Source organism: Struthio camelus, chromosome 1 (assembly GCF_040807025.1).
Source record: "Struthio camelus isolate bStrCam1 chromosome 1, bStrCam1.hap1, whole genome shotgun sequence".
Taxonomy (NCBI): domain Eukaryota; kingdom Metazoa; phylum Chordata; class Aves; order Struthioniformes; family Struthionidae; genus Struthio; species Struthio camelus.
In genome coordinates, this window is record NC_090942.1 from 104,851,584 (window position 1) to 104,871,864 (window position 20,281).

The 20,281-nt window shown below is 38.3% G+C and overlaps 1 protein-coding gene across 7 annotated transcripts in view; it reads left to right on the forward strand.

The window, feature by feature from the left end:
* Nucleotides 1–20,281, forward strand: part of EPHA6 (EPH receptor A6) — a 536,080-nt gene that overhangs the window by 215,192 nt on the left and 300,607 nt on the right. Inside the window, exon 1 of one of the 7 annotated variants that reach the window (XM_068909238.1) lies at nucleotides 393–424. The exons of the other annotated variants lie outside the window; for them this stretch is intronic. The gene's annotated coding sequence lies outside the window, so the exon portion shown is untranslated. Of the gene's footprint in view, nucleotides 1–392; nucleotides 425–20,281 lie in introns of those variants that run through there. 7 annotated transcript variants of the gene reach the window in all.

Genomic DNA, 20,281 nt, shown 5'->3' on the forward strand with positions numbered 1-20,281 from the left:
GTTGTAACAGAAATGTTGTAGCTTTACCTAATGTTGTCGCTATTCTGGCTCCATAAAATGATACAAGGATGTCACATTTTTTCTGCTTTATGCATTAATCATGCTTTTGGAAGATTTTCTGTGCTTTAGAGGTTGGAAGGGAAGTGTCGTTGCCTCAGAAGAGGCACGCTCTGTTGTACGGAGGCTGGAAGGGTCACACGGCATGTGCAACACCGAGAGGACTGCAGTAATGCAGATCTGGTGGGAACATTGTGCTACCCTTTTCCCAGCTTGCAGTATGCTATGTTACAGTTGCACAAAGTGTAGAAACAGGAGGTGATGCTATTGTGGGATCTGTGTGAGGATAAAGTAAAACTTTGTGCTATATGTTTTTCATTTTACAGAGTTGTCTTTGTAGCAGCGTACGCGTGGGAGAGGAAGGCAGGTAATTTTGACTCTCTTGTTAATACTTGTCGAATTCTATCCACAAAATCATTCCTTCCTTCAATTCTGTTTCCTTTCACGTTCCTATTAAATATTTGGTCTGTTCAGGTCCCCTTACACTGTACAATTCCAAGTGAATCATCTTCACAAAGATGAGTCTTCTCTTCCCTGCACGTTGTTCCATTCCTCTGTTTGTCTGTTGCAAACTTCACTAATTAAGAGTTTTCACTCACGCAGTTGGCAATTTTGGCTACATAGGTCTTCCCATTTTGTCTTTGTTATATTTATCAGTGTCATCTTTACTATGCTTTCCTTCATAATGGGTGTATCTCCTCCTTTCTAGAGATAAACATCTTCTGTCTCTTTTCCGAAGATACAGTTAGCTCTTTGTAGTATTAGCTTCATACTGCTACAACCTTCACAGTTTCTTTTAATCTAATTTGTTGCCTTACCCAGTTACCAGTTTTTTCTTAACCTTTTAGCACTAAAAACAGTTTTCCCATGCTTCTACCTCTCTCTCAAATCTAAATTCTTTCTGTATCTACTCAGATTTTTGTTTGCATGTTTCACAACAGCCGTTACAGAAGTAGTAAGCAACCAAATTTCTTGCCATGAAATGATAGAACTGAAACTTTTCCCATTTAAATAATAATGGAATTTATTTTCCATTATGCTTGGCAGTCTGCCAAAATATGAGGATATCTGTTGCATAGGGAGCATCTTTCTGCTCCCTAAACCAGAAGTGTTGAGGTTGTTTAGTATGCCCTGAGTTTGGTCACAGTCATTGGAGCTCTCTTGGTGTTGGCATTCTGAAGCTTTATTATTCTGAGCCGTTGCAACGTGGCCTTTTGAAAGAACAATATCTAGAAATTAAACTTTCTAATAACAAAGTCCTACGTTTTTAATCAATATTTGAAGTAGACATTCCAAGGATTCGCTCTAGCTTTTCATCCTTTTCTTCATTAAATTGTCAAAACGGCAACATACTCTTTTTACAGTTCACAAAGCGATACCTAATGGATTCCAGATGTTACTTTTCAAGATGCAGAAAACAAAACCCCAAATTGTCATTAGCTAAGTAACTTGGATCACAACCGTAGTAACAGTATGACTTCCCCACTGCTATATGAGTGTAACTCACCATTTGTATTTTACATTTGAAAACAGAACGCAAAACTCCTTTTAGGTATGTTCAGAACTCTTAGCACTTTTGCCGGGAAAAATGATGTTCAGTGTATATTTCAATGATAAAAATAAGTAAACCACATTTTAAATGTTATTAAATATAATAATACCAAATATCTGAAGGCAAGTGACTGAAGCATGTCAGTCCTTGTAGGGTGCTGCGTTATGTAAATTCTCAAGAATAAAGTGCAAAAATGGAAGTGAATATGAATGAATCCAAAATGTACTTTTTAAATTACTCTGTATATCAGAATGCAGGAACAAAATTCATTTGACCTTAATAAAATAAACAGCTTTTATAAAATCTATTTATGCTTCTTATAGTGCCTAGGACGTTATTATTAGCTGCGTTGGATTAACAGTTTAATTTTTTTCATGAAGCTAGATCCACTGGGATAGCATAACCTTTATTTTACGTGGTATACTTCATTTCATTGCCTTTATTGTCTCCGTTTTGCTATATTTATTTCCTGCTATGTAAATACTTACATAAGAGGTTACATTCATGGCCCTCAGAGTGTCTTTGATAAAACACTGCTGACTAATAATAAGTGCTGATTCCAGATACTGATTTCGTCTTGATTCAAGACAGCGTCACTTATTGTGTCATGATCACCTTACGCAGTATCAGTTCATCTTTGAAGTGTTCCTGCAGTGGTTATTAATTATGTTAAAGTGTAATAAATTAAAAAAGAGTGGTTTGGGTTTGAGCCTATCTATCAGCACCCATCCTGACTTTCTCTAAAGTTGGTAGCTGTTTAGACTGCATTATCAGTGAAGAGTGACTGTACTTTGTATCTGTTTTTTGACTCATTTTTGTATAAGCATGGTTCACATCTTTAATAAAGCATAAAAACTGAATACAAATAGGAGGAGTCTTTTAAAGGTATACAGTCTATACAGTATGCAAGACACTTTCCTTTAGGATGACAGATTGAGATAAAGAAGGCACACTTGAAACTACATGCTGAATTTGATTCTAATAACCATTTAGATCCAGGTCTTCACTTAATGTAAATCAACCTCTCTCCTAAAGTCTGAAACTATTCCAATTTTTTACTTCTGCGTATTTGTCTCTGAAAATTTTAATCCGCTACATACATATTTACCTCTTCTGCTAAGAAATACATAATATATTGCAATGTTACAACTGGCAGTTTAATAGAATAAAGTTTGAGCGTTTCTTCCCAATAATTATACTGATTTTTGAATCCCAAATTAAATTCATAAATAAAGATGCATGAAGAAGAAACCATCTGTGTCTGTTAACTGCTGAATGCTTTGATTCACTTGGAGATTGATTGCTACCTCAGTAAAACAGGCACGTATTTTTTTCTCAAATTGTTATATGACATGAGACACAGTTTAGAAAATGACTTTCAGTCTGCATTTTCTTTTTTTTCCTCCCTACTTTTCTTACCATTTTGCACCAATAAAACATGCAGCAACCTAACTGTAGGTGCCTGCCACAAGACCGTGAGCTATTTTCTGCAGTGGCCTTTCCCAGTTGTTGTAGCCTAACAAGTGCTGCAGTTGCTAAATAGCATGCACCCCTTTTGGGTTCATACCTGTTCATACCGTTATTTTTGCCTTTCTCTATCCTGCAGTCCAAATCATTGGACTATGCCTTACTCAGTTATGCATCCAGTTTCCATTGTGTTTGTAAGACTATTATGGTTTAGTCATGCACGGCTTAGGTAGACTTTTGCTAAGTAGTGTAAAAACCCAGCTGTTTCCCCCGTCTGAGCACATCTTTTGAAAACTTCTGGTTTATTTTTAAATCCTCCCATCTAGGAGAAAAAGGCTTAAGTCACTCCAGATGATGGAATATATCTTAGATGGGTGAAGCTTTGATAATGTCAATGGATTCGTGTGCTTGCTGTATAATTGTTTTTTTCTTTTCCTTGCTTTTTTTCCTCACTCATTTGAAGTTTGATGCATCTTCTTTGGATTGCTGCCTATTTCCCTGCTACCCGAGTCTTGCTGACTGAACAAAAGGAAGAGTAGAAGAAGAGTTTGTAATGCGTAGTAGTCCTCATGGCAGCTTTATTTTGCACTAACACTAGCTTACCTGAAGATTTAGACCGTTCCTCCAAAACGTCATGGTCCTGAAATAGGCAGGGAGGCCATAGAGATGCCCATGAGAACAGATCAGCTGCTTATGAAAGGGAAAACTGAGCTTCATCACCAATCAAATCCTGTTCCTGTCATACAACCCTCAGCCAAAATAAAGTAAACGAACAAGACCGACCCCTGTCTATTTCTTGCCCTCTTCTAGCAATGACTTTTCTCTGTTAATTAAAAGAAACTCCAAGAATGTTGCTGTAATGAAAGGTAACAGGACATAACGTGTTGTCACATTTATTAGTAGACAGGTACCTCCTGGGCTATTAAATCTGAATAATCCACTTATTCAGATTTAATGTACTGATGTACCACTGATGTACCACTTTGGAAGACTGTAGTGGATCTTCCATCAGTCTTAGGTAACAGCTTTTAAACTGTTGCTGATGTACCCTTTACTCATGGGCACTGTAAAAGTTTCTAAGGGACAGGATATTTTCTTATTTACTATATTAACTATGGAATTAACTGTCCCCAGACAGTTAACTGAGATCCGTTGTAACTCCACTGCAAACTATAAACCAAGATCTGTTATAACGCCACTGCAAAATATAAAACTAAATTTAAAAAAGGAAAGAGAAAGCAAGTTCTAAACTGTTGTAGACTGGGCAGGGAATGATTTATAGTGTGTTTTTTTTATTTTAAGGAGGTACGGAAAACATTTTCTTAAACATGCTGCTAGCTTTGAAGGAAAAGACAGAAATCCATTGCACCTGCTGCATAAAGAGCAATCCTATGAAAGTATGTCTTGCCAGATTACAAATTCTTCGTGTGAGTTGTTTCCAAGCAGCTTGTATAGAACTGATAAATTCAAACTTTCCATCAAAGTTTTTCTCTCCTAAAATAATTTTGTCTGGACTCTCTAAGGCTTTAACTCTGTGATTGAAAATCAGGGATGTGCATAGATTTGGCATCCAAAATTTCCTTGCTCAGATAGTGCAGTAGAAGGAAATGGTATATGTAGATGCACGCTGATTAACTGTTGTTGAAATTACAGGCAAGAAAATGCTCCTGTAATTTTGCACGGAGTCTTCAAGTTTCTTTCTTTATAAATCTCGACTACAAATACCTGCAGTATATTACTATCTTTGAGATTTTACAACACATACTGATGAATATCAAGCATTAGAACGATTTGCTAAATTCATTTCAATACGTTCATTAAGCAAGCAAAACTTACAGCGTGGAAGCTGCAAATTGGCATATGGGTCCTGTGTTCACATGTTTAGAGCAGGATCCAGTGAGAATTGATCTTATTTCATAATCTTAATTTGATACATATCTTGTTACAAAATAGCAAAAGCAACTTAATCTTACATTTACCTTATGTACCTTATTACAAGGCAGTAAGAGACTTCTTCAAGAAGAATCACTAATAAATTTAAGTTCAAACAAATCTTGTGTTTTACATATAAATTGGAATTTTATTGCTACATAGAGCAAAACCAAGCACAAAGTTGCAATATCTTAACTGTTTGAAATAAGGAGAATTTAAGCAAATATATCAAAAGAAGAATTAGAGAGATTCTGTCTATTACTAATTCAGAGGTGGCGAAATGTAAGAAATAAAACGATTGTGATGTTTCCGAAGAGATTCAGTTACTTAAACGTAGGCCTGTAGTGCCAATTCAGATACCCGGGATATCCTGCCTGACCTCCAGCTGTCATATTTGCCAGTCCGATATAGATTTCTTAGAAGTCCCAGGCATTTTAACATGGCAGTAGATGTCCATATTTAGGCAGCTGAATCCTGTTAATCTGCGTTTACATTCCGAGTGCCAGTTTGGAAGAGCGAGGCCTCTCGCTGAAGTCTGGCTTCTGTAACAAGCAGGATGGAAGCGTCGTAGGCGCTGAGGTTAGTTACGCTCTCCTTTCGTGCAGGTCATTTCAGCTTTCCTACGGGCAGTATCTGCCATTCTCTCCTTCCAGGAGTAGGTGGAAAATGTGAGTCAGAGTCAAGGCCCAGCTTTGATGAAAGCGGTACCACTAGCTTCCAACTAGGGGTAAAAATATAGTACAAAGCGGTCACTCTGTAAAGAAGTTCAGTGCGCCCATAGAACAAACAAAGCAAACAGTATTTGAAATATGGTCAGCTTTAGGCAAAAAAAAAAAAAAAACTGGCAATAAATCTACCAGAGCTGCTTTCTCTGTCATTTTTCAGCATTGTGTTGTTTTACTATTTATAATCATGAAATTAAAGTTTAGTTTGCAAAAGCTGCATTATCCGTGAACAGTGCTACATTATTTTGCATGCACTCTTTTCCTCGTTGATTTTCCTTCAGATTTACTCGTTCCTATCAGCTTAAAATGTGCACTGTCATTTGAATTTCTTCATGTCTTAAAATAAAAAGTCTCTAGGTCAAAAATGAAATAAATGAAACCCCAAACCTCATTTGTAACTTACAGCCTAAGAATAACATTTTGATTAAAGGCAGACGATCTCATAGTCAGATTGTAAAACATTTTACTGCTTTTTTAAAATTTATGTGACTAAATTATTTCATATTAGTAGCAGCATCTTTGTTTTGTGCTGGAGTTTTCTGGGGGGGGGCGTTTGTATTGCTGCCAATGTTAAGCAGATTATACCCATTATATTTATCACCCTTTTCTAGCTGCATAGCAGGGGTTAAACTTCATGTTTTCCGTTCAAGTAAGGAATTATCTGACGCTAGAGGGTTCTGAGTTCCTCCTTGCTCTTACTGAAGTAAATGCGTGATGCCTGCTTATGATTTGCTTCTGTTCAGAAGGGCTAGGAAAGTATGGGATTCTTCAGAAGACGGACACAATGCAATAAAAATGTCCATCTGCATTTTGAAGTATGTTGCTGAATGAAATTTTTACTAAAGAAAGAGACAGTGCAATACTGATGTCCCAGAATACTTTTTGGAGCTGTTTTCCAAGCATATAGTATATAAAGAAAACTGACTCTGCTACCATGAGGACAGAAGGCAAGAGAGTTCATCTTGAGAGGAAAAAATGCATTTTGATTATTTATTGTCTTAATTTTGCTGAACTTAACAGTCTCTTTGGGGGGGCGGGGGTGAGTATCAAGAAGCAATTGCAGTTTACAATCCATGAGTGAAGGCTACGTTTTGCAGAGATTAATGTTCTCCAGTGCAGAAGTCAGTGGCACATTTCACCATGTGTGAAAGATACTGTCAGATCCCTGAGATTTTTTGACAGCGTGCAAGATTCTTGCTAATGTTATACGAAGCCTCTCACAGGTGACTCCCCTCCAGGTATTAAACTGACAGCTGTAGGGAGTCTTACCTTACACCTAAACCATAACATTTTCTAAACGTACTCCTAAGATTCATATTTTAGTAGTTTTCTGAAAACGTGAAGAATTGTGTATCAGTTTCCAACAAATTCAGTGCCTGCCTATCCAAAAAGACGGGTAAAAAGCCTAGGTAAAAAGCTTTTTAGAAAACTGTCTTAAAAAAATAGTCAAAGGGGTATGAAGAAGAACTTTAATTAATGATAGCCTCGTCAGACTAAGGGCTGAAGCTGTGAAATCTGAGAGGGGCGTTACGCTTTTAGCGCTGCAGTCTCCTTAATAGACTTGAGTCTATTTGGCCTCCAAGAGCCCCAGTGCCTTTTGCGTTGTCCACCCGACTCAGCTCCCGAGGAGCGGACAGGACTGGCGCTCCCAGGCCTCTGCCTGCAGTTCTGCCTGTCTTTAGCTCTAATCTCCGGACATTATGTAGCATCCACTGGTTTTGCAGGGGGGGGGGGGGGGGGAAGGAATACATATTCTTAGTAATCTTTCATCTAGTCCCACGTTTTCTGTTATTTCAGATTGGAGGAGAGTAAATAAAACGTATGGTTTAGTCAAACATGAAAGATTTTTTTTAAACAAAGAAAAAGAAGTCTCAGAATAAGAATAAGTAAGAGGGGTTATGTTTCACCTGAAGCCATTCTGTGAGGAGCTAGGATGAGGAAACTTTCTTCAAAAATCCAAAAGAATAAAAACCATCTTGAGTTATTTGCATTGCAGAAATCAATATTGTGAAGTTTAAGCAGGGGGAAGAGTTATATATAAGGGAAATGTTACAATTAGCTTTTCTTCAGGCTACAAGTGATCAATGAAAAGATGTCATGAACTGGAAAATAGCAAAGGCTTGGAAAGTCTCTTAAGAAGAAAATGATTAATGTGTTTGCAGGAGGAGATACTCAACCTTATATTGCTTCCATTTTTTTCCAATGGATGACTGTTTAGGCTATCAGGCAAATGCAGTAGTGACATTTCTGAGCCTTTTTTGTGAAAAACTGAAATCTTTATCATACAATCACTGATTTTTGAAAACACCTATATATTTTAGTGGAAAACTATATTTAGCTATTATTTAAAAGGTTTTACTTCTGTGCCTTTTTATCACAATGAGAGTCTTTCTTAGCAGGGGGGTCGCATTTCATTAAATAGGAATATGGAAGTTGCCATGCTAACTTAGTCACAACATCCAGCTACTCCAGTTTCCTTTCTTTACTAGAAGACTCTCTCAAACACTTAACAGAGAAGTTTAAGATCTCCACAGATCTACCCGCACATTAGCTCTTATCCTGATAGGTAATAACTAAATTGCTTTAAAGTTTAAAACACACATTTTTATATTCATTCCAACATTTTTGTTATCAGTTTTACTGAAAATTCTTTAATCGTTTTCTTTGAAATATTAGTAAATTCTTCAGTTAAACTACGTACAGCAGCCAGCATCCACAATACCACCTGCTGTTTGGAAATGATACGTCTCAGCTTTTATTTTCATTTTATGATATCCAACATCCATTGGCTGTGATCAGGCTACAAGATAGGAAGAAGTCAAATTTCCGACGTCTCTTGTGCCCTAGCGTCCATTGCCTCATTCATTTTTATCACGTCTTTACTGTGGTCTTCTATATTTGACTCGTCAATGCCCAACATTTTGATTTACGAACTACAGCAGCACAAATCACCATGGTATATATGAAGTAGATTAAATACTGTCTAACCTGTGGTTTTCAAAAAGTAGGTATATTTTGGGAATCAAAGTTGATAAGGAAAGTTTCTGTTGAGGTTTTCTGAAGATCAGTTCTCATTGGTGAGTAGAGGAGTTTCCAGGCCACTCAAAGGCTTGTCATCGTATTTGGTAAGTGGTGGGATGCAGGAACAGGGTGTGTCCCAGTGAAAGCCAAATACTGGGTCGTGCATCCACTAGCAAAGACTGCAGTCTCTAAACAGGTGTTTACAGACTCTCGGGAAACATAGATGACTTGGGAAAGCTTAGACTATGGTGGTAATGAGCAATTCTGTGGATTCCAGCTTGGATGCAAATACAGTATATGATTTCACACATCTTTGTAATTCTACCAAGACATGAAGCGTTCGATCTTTCCAAGTTTTGCCACACCCCATCTATGCTTTGGTAAAGAGTAAAAGTGAATCCTGTTTTTTATAAGTGTATATAAATATATATATAAAATGGCAATGGCAATTACATTTTAGAAGGTGGCCAGTTACTTTGAATTAAATGTCCCTTAGCCTGTGGAATTAAAATTGCTCAATTAAAATAAACTGTGAAAATGTTACTGCTGGTTTTGCAAGTGCACAGTACATGTCATCCTGAAAAATTACTGTGTATAATATGCACAAAGAAATAGCAAAACGGTATTAAATATGCAGTTGGCATAGAGAGCAGATTATAGGAGTTTCCAGAGTATAAAAATTGGGATCAGAATAAAATTTTCAAAAGTGCAAATGTATAGTTTTTAAAAGAGGATTCGATATACCTATCGTAGAAAGTCTTCAAGAAGTAATTATCTAGCTGCTAGATTTTTAAAGAAGCAAATAGCTACGTAGTACAGTCCTCAGAAGCACTGAAATGAACCTAGCTTTCTTTGAAATCAGTAGGTTCATGTTTTCTGTACCTGCTGCCAGTATTTTCCATACTCGGAATTTCAAGGCTAATTATTACAGCAGCCTGTTTTTTCTTCCCATCTGTGTGTTTACCTCAGAGCCCCTGGAAAGATCAGGACCGTGCAGGCATGCTCCTGAGTGGATTATTTACAAAACACACGTGTTTGTAACAGCTAGCATATCCCGTTATTGGGGTAATTACAAGATGTTTATGACACACTTCAGAAATGTTGTAGTTGAGACTACAAGGTCATTTGGCCAAAACCACCTGCAGAAAGGAGACGCTGGTGCCAGTGGCCTCAGAGCCCGGAGGTGGACCTGATGGCCAGAGCTGTGTCTCTGGTATTTTGCAGCAAGAGGCATGTTGCAGGACAGTGTTTTTCCTCATAACCTTCTGTAAGGATCCATACACAGGAATTAAGATTTGACTGTTTAATAAATGAGTATGAATAAACATAGCATGAACCTGATCATTTTTAATCAAGACCTGAATTCAGAGGAGATAATAAAAAGCATTCAGACAATCTCTTCCTAACACATATTGCTATAACCAGACTTTTCTTGATTTCTGTAAACCATAGATCGTGACAGCAGCATTCCCGGCTGTACGACAGAGAGCCTACACTAGCATGAACTTCAAATGTTTCTTAGTTTTAGAGCCCTCTCAGCCTTATGGTCTTTAGAATAAGTCTTTCTTTAAAAAGTTGGTTGTGAACGTCTTTTCCTACTGCTTGTTTTTTTACATTTACTGCATTAAGCCCCGTACAAACAACCAAACAGATATAGAGGTTATTACCACTACAGCATCATCACAACTAAATTTGTAAATGAATAAATATGGGTAGTCTGATCTTTTTTAATGAAGACCTCTGTTTATGGTTAAATGTTTAAAACAAACATTCTTTTGCATCCAAAAGCAATACTAAAACCAAAATCGTCTATCTACAGTCCATATCTGACCCCTTTCCATGTTCCCAGTCTTCTTTATTTGGCTACCTTAGCCTGTGAATTATCTTAGGGAACTGAGCCAAAGCTAATTTAAAGTCAGTTGAAAGGCTCCCTTTGACTTCAGTAGGCTTTAGATCAGTCTTAGATATACTGTTTTATAATCCTGCCGCTTATAGCCCCAGTGGACTAATTTGGCAAAAGTTTTATAGGTGGAGAGGGGCAGTACATGAGCCACACACGTTTTCCCCTGGCTATTCCTGCTGGCTGGGGAGCTGCACCAGAGGTGGTTATATGGGACGTGAATAACTTCTCCGTAAAGCAAATATCCCTGTCATATACTGGATATCCTTGTCATATACTGGACAGATTGCTGGATTTAAGTGGTTCAAACAGCTGGCAAAGGCCTGATGAGCTTTTCCTGTTACTTTCTGAATGTGTTTGGGTATGTGTTTGTACGAATGTGTGTATATGTATGTATGAATGAGTCTAGTTTTGCCTAGTATAGTTCTTGATACTGGCAACTCTCATTTACAATAGTGTAGAGAGTGAGTCTATGGAGTACAGCCTTAAGCCTTATTTCCCCCCTTACTAATAAACTCAGTGAGTGTCCCCTTACTAATAAACTCAGTGAGTGTGCTGTTGGGTTTGTCTAACTAGAAATGTTATGTTATGTCTGTTCTGGACACTTAGCTTTATTACTCTGGCAGTCACAGTTTGTTTGATGATGTTTCAGAGAGTATGTAAAATAAATGAGAATTCTTCTAATTATGTTGGTTTTCTTATTGAGGAGCATGACTCATTAGAAAATAATTTTGGGGGCCAGCTGTGAAATTTGATGTCATCTGAGAATGGGAGAAATCTTGACTATATTTTATATAGGAAATTTTGATTATTTTCCATTTACTAATTTTCTAACCTTGAATTATATGCATATTTCATAATAATGTGGGCTCCTATTAATAGATGAAGCATATTATTTAATTTAAAATTATATCAATATATGGGGGAAAAGCTTTTAAGTTTAAAGAGAAAGGTATCTAGTTAATTGAAGCTTGTTTTATAGCAAACAAAAAATCACCGTGGAACTCATTATCTATGTTTACTCATATATAGTAGGCACACTTAGAAATGAATTCTAGGCAGCCACTGACTGATTGTCTCACCATTAATTTTCAGTAATTCAGATTTTTTTTCTTTCTTTTTCTTTTTAATTTCCACTGCGTTGTACCAGATTGCACTACAATTGCTATTTTAAGTATATTCCTCATTGATTTGCATAGCTACTGTGGATAAGGCTGATTCTAAGTGAAGGAAAAATTCAGCAGAGCAAAAAGCCTATTTGCCCATTTGACTTTCCAAGTTGCTGCTGTCACCCGGAGTTGGTGATACTTTCTGTTGCAGCTCTGCTCCGTTCCTCTGCCTTCTCCCTCTTCTTTGCCTACGGGCAAACATAGTGGTTTCCACAAGTATTTACTGAAACGAAAATAGGACTCTTTGATCCCATCATCATGTTCTTGCAGTCAAGTAGTTTGTATTCCTCAGCTTATTCCCTTTCCTCCTCCTCTGCCAGCTTGACCACTTCAGCATTCTCCAGTCTGCTCTTTTTCAGCTGAAACCTCAGTGCAGTTTCAGTCTGCTTTCATTCCCAAGCCCAGTCTCCATTTCTGAGGCTTTTCATCTCAGTCCTGGTCTCAGTCTTCCCTCTCAGGTCTCAGTGTTTGGGTCCACACTGACCTTCACACACAGTACCCATCCTCTTCCTGTTGCCCTTCAGCATCCCTTTCCTTGCACGTAAATCCTGTGTGCCATGTTGCTGTCTTCCTTTCTCCCTGGCTCTCAGTCACAGTCTGCTTTTTTCCGAAATTTTCAGGCAGACACGTTCTCCTCCGCTTTCCTGGTTTTTCTGAGTCTTTGTGTCAGTCCTAGCTGTTCCCTCTATACTCCAGCTGCACGTTGGATCTGGATCCACCTCCAGATATACCCATGGCTGGATGTTCCTAACCCTTGCTCTTATTACAAGTATTTGTGACAAACCCAGCCAGGTGCCGCCAACACCAGGAGAGTCTGGCTTCATCTGTGTAGCTCCGGGCTTAGGCATGTCCATGTATTCTCTGGGGATGTAGCTGGGATGGCTGTCAGACGCAGGAACTGCGAGTAGTTCAAGAAAATGCAAGTTGCACTTCCCAGTAGCCTTATTCCAATCCAGCTGTGGGCTTCTGCCAAAAGCTGTGGCCTGTCGTCTCAGCCACACGTTCCTGTCCCAGCTTCCCAGTCATCTGTGGTAGTAATTTGGCAACCGCAAGGTGAGCGGGATCAGTTCTGTCATTTGCTGACACAAAATGAACCTGTGAAAAATATGGTTTTCTCTTAACTCCTTAGGCTGATCCAGCTCACTGCCCAATAATATGATCGATTAAATCTTATACAAGGAAGTGGCCAAGCTGGGACTGCAAAGAAAAGAAACATAAGACTTCCCTTTTCAGCAGCAAACTGCCGTTAGGTCTGATCCGCGAGTGCTATCAGCCCTGCATATAATTATGTAACATGTGGTTTTCTTCCCCAAAAGCTAAGTTTCTAGCACTTTCCTGGTTGTGCCATTAGGATCGTCCAGGAAAAAACAGCTTTTCTTCTCCAGCTACTGTTTCTTCCTTTTCCCCTTTCCAGTGCTTTTGGAAAAAACATTTGATTTCTTGAAGTTGCAACCTCCTGCGGCTGAGCAACCTTTTCTCTCTCTGTTTTTCCTGTCCCCCAGGAAGTGAACTACTTTGTCTAAACCTGCTCACAGAACATGCTTAACTTTCTGTCTCGTCTCTGTTTTCCCAATTTTGTTTTTCTTCTTCTTAATCAGGTAAGTCAGCGACAGGGTTTCTTGCAATTTTTTATTTTATGAACTTTTGACCTCATTTATTACTTCAGTACATTGGACATGGAGATTGTACTCAAAAGAAAACAAATGATCTCTTCCATAATTGCTTTGCACACAAGAAAAATGCTAAAGTATCTTAAGGGAAGGATTTTTATCTAGGTAATCATAACCTGAAATTGAAGCCATGACACGGAAAAGAGACAGATAAGTAGGAATGAAATTAATACTTATTCATGGTAGCTCATCCTTATCATCATTCTGCACACTTCATCATGAACTATAGATCTAAAAAATGTTTTTCAAACTACAATTTCTAATGTTCTAAAATACTCTTTATCATCAGTTTCTCTTCTGACTTGTGTACAAGGATAAATGAAGCAAGTAGTGCTGCCATCTTTTTCCCATAGCAATGAGTGAAATTCTAAACTTCAGAATCCCAGCTCAGTGACAAGTTCTGCGGAATAGTCTCAGCTGTCCAGTTTTCCAGCTATGTAGTGGAAAACAGTCGGCACCAGAAGACAGCTACTTCCTTTAGCAGGCATGCAAGGCTGAGGAAAGAAACAAGTCTGGCTGCTGAAAGTGTTTCCGCTAGTATGTGTAATTCAGACACAGACTAAGGCATGAGTGAAGGTTTTTAATTGAATTATTTTGGCAGTGGCGAAGCGTCTCTAACGTCGACACTGGTGTGAATACTGAGATGCACTAATGTGGCCCGGGTGCTGGGGTCGCCATATTCGGACGACCGTTCGGTGCTCTCCTCCCCTTCCTGCGTCTCTTTGCAGTGGTGGTGGCTGGGCAGGGGGCAGCTACCTCGTCTTTCCCGATCTCAGGAGACGGTGGGCACCATGTTACTTTACTGTAGTATAACAGAATTAGAAAATATAATGCTGTTATCAGGGAAACCGGGTAAGTTTTTTCAGTGTGAGGATCACAAGCTCATCCAGAGACACCACAGTAAATTATTCTGTCCCTTATACTGTTGACGTGAGCTTATAGTAACTTCCCTAGAGCAGAGCTTTCCATTTGAACACCACAGTAACAATGTTGTGGGTAGCGGAGGTCCAGCATTTATTCACGTCACAAGTCTGCTTAAGAGCTCCTCCTTCATCTTGCTGTTGTTGCTCTTGCGTCTTCATGATGGAAACAGCTTTTCAGTTGTCTCACTTCTGCTAAGGAAACGCGATGTGAATGAATAGGTTCCAGTCCTATCTTCATGTTGAATTAAGCCCTTTGTCTTATACTCAACAGACACCTAGTTTTCAAACTAGAATGCAGATAGCACCCTTTTCAGATTTGCTCTGCAGACAGATGATGAGCTTCATTTAAAATTGTCATTTCAATTCAGTTCATTCATTACAATTAAAATTGTTTGGATCAGGAGCACTGTGTCTGTGTGATTCTTTAATAGTCATTTATCGGTGGGGTGCGTGGATTGACCTATCAGTCATTCTAATCTAGCGGGGTGAGATTCGTCACACCTGACTTTAAATGTCTGTGTCAGAACTAGCACCTGAAACTTTGCTTCTGGTCAGTGGAAAGAAATAGGCGATTTTGGAGCAAGATTAGTGTGTATTTTAGACATTGACTTTTAAAATAAATTTAAAATTCTTTTAGTATTTTAGACATTTACTTAAGATGATAAATGTATTAAGATGAGATGAATCACAACCTGAAAGAGCCTCTTTCCCTCTATGCCTGGAAAAGGGGCTAGACTGGCTTGTTTAAGTTGGACGCAAAGACCGTATAGACATTTGCTTTTGTTCAGATGAAGGCTACCTATAGCATCCACCCTTTCCTATAAACTTCTACTTTGTATTTTCAGGGTGCTGGCAAGAAAATTTGATGCATTTTGAGAGAGTTGTTCAGTTCTAGCTTTACTAAAAAAAAGTACTTCAGTGTCTTGAAAAATCAACATTTCCTGAAAGAAGTGCACTACTTAGTTTCGTCTCAACTCTAAGAAAAATCAAGTTGAACGAAGCAGTAAGTAAAAGGCTGGCAGGGAACAACTAGAATGCTGTCAAAGATAGTATCTACTACAAAGATGTATCTTCCTAAGACGGGGACATGAATATGCTAGCATGATAGCTTTTATTAGTTGTGAGGCTGAGGCCAGTATGTAACTCTTTATTAACAGTGATGGTCTTATGAAAAGGTACCGTTCTTTTGGTCTGAATAGGAGAGACATCATGTGTACAATCTGTACTTCTTTTCCTGGAGTTTGGTTATGACTGTAAGTATAACACTAAGCATGACACAACATAAAAGCCTGAGTTTCCCTGTTCGGTGTTCCTGTGTGGCTTTTTCCCTACAGGCTCGTAATACCCTTTCCTTGCAGTTTGGTGAAGTTAATAAGCATTGCTCCCCGTTGTTAGCAGTCACCCATGTGCTGTTCTCAGAGGCTTGGGACACAGTTTAGAGAGCAGTTGGTGAAGGAAGCTTCTTCAGGGCTTCTGTATCCCTGTTAGCAAAGGTGTATTAAAATTAGCTTCTCTACTAACAGACGAAAATGTGCTTTTCCCAGTACTGTCAAGGTGCCCTATTGCTAAATGATTCCTCTCCCTCAGTTACAGAGCCTATCCTCACATGTCACCACTTAACAAGATCTGAGATGGGCTAGCCTGCATTTAGACAGTATGAAGATGACACGAGTGGATAGGCACTCTTTCCGTACACCAGAATGGGCCTGAGAGGGACATGCTTTTCGATGCTTTGAAGCCATCGAGTCACTTTGTACGATATGTTGCTGCTGTTTTTAAGCTTTACGGGTTCCAAATGGAAATAGCCCTTCTTACGAAGCAGCAAAACCTGGCTTTTCATGTGAGCTAGAATTTACATATATTAGTTGCTGAACTGATAAGTACAGAGAGAAAAAAAAGTAAAGCTTTCTGTTCAGAAGAAGTAACATTTAAAATGTTAGATCAAGCTTGGAAAGACTTTTATTCAAATTTTGAAATCTTTTCTAAGATTTAACCTGGAAGAAAAGTTGTCCTGTGGCTTGTGTATCTGATAGGTCCTGTTTGCCAGTAAGGCTCTAAGAAGAGAAATCATTATGAGACTGTCTGGTAAATGATTTCATTATTCATCAAATTGTTAGTGTCCTTAAGAAAAAGCTAAAAATCATTGTGCTCTGGGCCTCAATTATATCCTGGGGCATGAAGGTCTCACATGTCCCTGATAATCAAAGTATCTCTTAGCTTTCCTATTTTCTGTGTGATTTGGCTAGTTTAGCCTCATGGCTACAGATTACAACTCTTAAGAAGGCTTGGATTTCCATTTTTTGTGGCTTTCTTCGCTTTTCTAATTGTTTCATTTTAGAAAACAGGAAAAACGCTCAACATCAAAAAACCCAAACATTTTTTAAACATTAGAAGGACGGATATTCATTTATGCCTTTTCAACTTAACTTAAATGCTGTCGTGTGATTGAAGTAGCTACTCCAGATTGGCAGATAATGCTTCTAACTTCTCTTCCCCAAATAAAAGAAAACAGGGCTAAAAAAACAAAAAACAAAAAAACCCACCTCTGTACATGTAAAGATCATAGTGCATTAGGTGGTTTGCTGTATGGTTATTTCTTGTTAGATTGGTCTTTATGAAATCTGCTTTTGGTGACCCTCACAGCTGTCTCCTGACAGGGCTTCTGGAAGTAGGCAAGTTCCAGCTTTGCCTGGGTCAGCACTCCAGCCAAATGTTGTTCCCTCGCTCATGTAGAACAGAGTTTAACTGCTCATGGATACCTTCAGGTATCATCCAGTGTCAAGATTTAGTCTTGGCAAGCCGAGATTGAATTTAGTAAAAATTCTTCTCAGTTTCTTTGAACAACAACAACAATATATATGTGTGTGTGTGTGTGTGTGTGTAAAAACAGAAGGATTAGTATTTTCGTTCTTTCTTTTACCTCAGCAAGTTTCATCCTTGCTAAGGAATTTAGATTGCATTTTTTGATTTTGTTTTGGGGGTGGGATTATTTTAGGGAACTTCTGTTTGTGTGCTGTCTTCCTGATTCTGTGAAATTCTTCATAAAAAGTTTGGTCTGGGGAGGTATTTTGAGGGGAGGAGGAGATTTTCAGAGCTAGAATTTGCTACCTTTTCTCTTGCAAGGAAGATAATGCTAACTACTTTTTCAGTTGTACCTGCTTCTTAAAGCAGTCTTAGGAGGAAGTCGAGAAGCTCTTTTGTGCTCTAGATCTAATTGTTCCAATAAGAAGCAATGTCAGATTGCTTTTTCATAGAATATTTAACAAGTTTAACAAGTGATATTTAAAAAGTTTATATAAAGTTAAAAGCAATCTCATTTTCTTTTTTTTTCTAGTAGTGCTTTTTTCTCCTTCTTTGTCTCCTGCCTGCATGGTATTGATTAAGGTCTTCAAACTTAAGCTTGGGACTTGATATGACAGTTCTTCCTAATTGCAAGGGAAACTATGTGATTTCTTGGTAGGGAAACTGAGCCCACGTATTACACATGTCTGCTTTTAGTGGGTGAATTACTGAAGGCTACCTCTGCTTTTCTCTGAGGTACTGCAGCTCGCAGTACAGCCATATCTGTTAGGTCTTTACTTTGGTTTGAAACTGCTGCTATGTTTGTATCCTAGTGCGTTGACCTCATTTCTGCTGCAGTTTGCCCTATCCTTACCCTTGAGACACTGCAATTAATTCGGTCCTGTTATCCATATGCATGATACTCGTTTCCCCACCTCTGCAATCTGCCAATAGTTCATAATGGTACAAAGTTTAGGATTTTCATTGTTTTCTGAAGGACTGCCTCAGTCTTCTATGTGCATGTTGCATTTCATCCACTCTGTACAAATTGTTTCTTAGAGAATCAAATCGATCAGGCTTCTGCTATAAGCCTAACAAAATTAAAAGTAGGAAGAGAGAACAATACCAGTCTTTTAACTTTTGTACTTTTATCAGCTTTCGTGTATTGTGCTGGACATGAGTGAGTACTCTTTCTCACTGGAGTTAATACAGTTAAGGAACTGTTCCCTCAGCAATAAATATTCATAACTCCATTTAATACTGATAGGAGTTATGTACATGTACTGTTAGGTGAGTACTGTAAGACAGGTGTGAGAAGTTGCCACCACTCAAAGCCATGCAGGGGAAGTGAAAAATCCTATCAACTGCATTCATCCTAGGGCAAAATTGCTAAGAATTGCTCTTATATCTGTAATTTTAGAAGTGCTTGTTAAGCATCAGAAAATGGTAGCAAAAATGCGGAAAATGTTTCATATCCCTAGATTTGTTGGAGATAGCAATGATTATGGTTTGTTGTTTGTACCCTGCCAGTCATTCTAAATCTCTCATGGAAAGAAAATCCCTTCTAGTCAGATGTAATTCTCTTATGATTTAGGCTTTCAGGATTAGTACTGTATTTGGCAAAGATGTATTGTCCTGAAATAGGGGAGAGGATTTTTGTAGGATTTGGGATGAGGTCAGGAACATGCCTTTCTTTGTATATAGTAATTTTTCAAATGTGAGATAGTGAAAGAAATCTGAAAACAAGAAGTTGGATTCTTTCTACAGCATAATTCCACATTTCTACTGAATGTTTCCTGTTGTTATCAACAGAAAAGAACATAAGACTTAATCACGCTTCTTTTGAAATTCATAGCCATAAGCTCAGTATCATTTATGGAAAGCTGAATATGAACTGGGAAGTATGCTGTGGTGATTAGGTGTACACGACAGAGAAAGTAGTCAAGATGACCAAAAATCTGCTTTTTCCCCCCCCCCTCAGTCTCTAGATTTAAGCTTGTGAGGCTTTAGTGAGCTACAAATATGGCCTTTTTCTTACTTTCCATAGGAATCCTTATACGAATTAGTATTGCAGGAAACAGATGATCACATTTATTTTCTAAGCTCTTATCTAATGTTGAAAATACTGAAACATCAAGGTTACATAGTGCTTGCTATAATAATAAATCTGTGCTGGAATAAAAAATCTCTTTTGGAATATCTGAAAAATGTACTTGATGCTACTTTGGAAGCCACGAACACCTGATTTCTTGGACAAAATCTAGCCCTTAACGTTATCATGTTGCTGTTTTGACAACCCCATGCAGTAATATAGGTTAATAAGCTAGTGAGTGATTTTTAGGTGCATAAAAACTCAGTTTCCTGAGATCAAAGATCCTTTTTTTACCCCTTGGGAGAGAAAAGCATAAAGCCTTTTCCTCTGTTATTAACATTTTGCCTCAGGGCAAGTGGCAACATAATCTCTATCATTTTTACCTCCTGCTGCTCCTCTGGGAAAACACAATCCAGCCGGGTGTGTTTGTGGCTCTTCCTTTCATTTGTGTTTCCTGCTGTGCCTGCTCTATAACAGGGCAGCAGCAGGTGGCATAAATAAAGGAGAAACCTTGCAGAAAAGTATAGGCAACTTCTGAGATTTTGAATCTGACAATGTTTTGGAGCATCATTGTCTCCAGGAGAAAATATAGTAGATTTTTTTCTAAACTCTGCTTTCAGTGCAGCAAAGGTAAACTCCCCACCTTTTAGCAGGCAGCAGAAATAAAGGCAATGTTTTCACCACTCCTGGGGTCCTGAAAAGAGGTAAAACACACTTAGTTTCAAAATTAAAAGTTAAATGATGTTTTTGGCTGTGTTTTGCACTGGTATTGGGCTTTGAACCTGCCTTAGAGTGAAATTCTAACTCACTATGTGAGAACGGAAAAGGAAGGGCTTCTGTATTATCCTTATGTATGAAATATTCTTCTGCTTATTACCAGTGGGAAGGCCTTAGTGGTTCCTGCAAAAGAAAAGAACAGTCTTAGCTTTGGGTCTTTTGGTAGCTGATTAGACTAGATTCCCATTAAGGAAATTTCACGTTCTTCTCCAAAG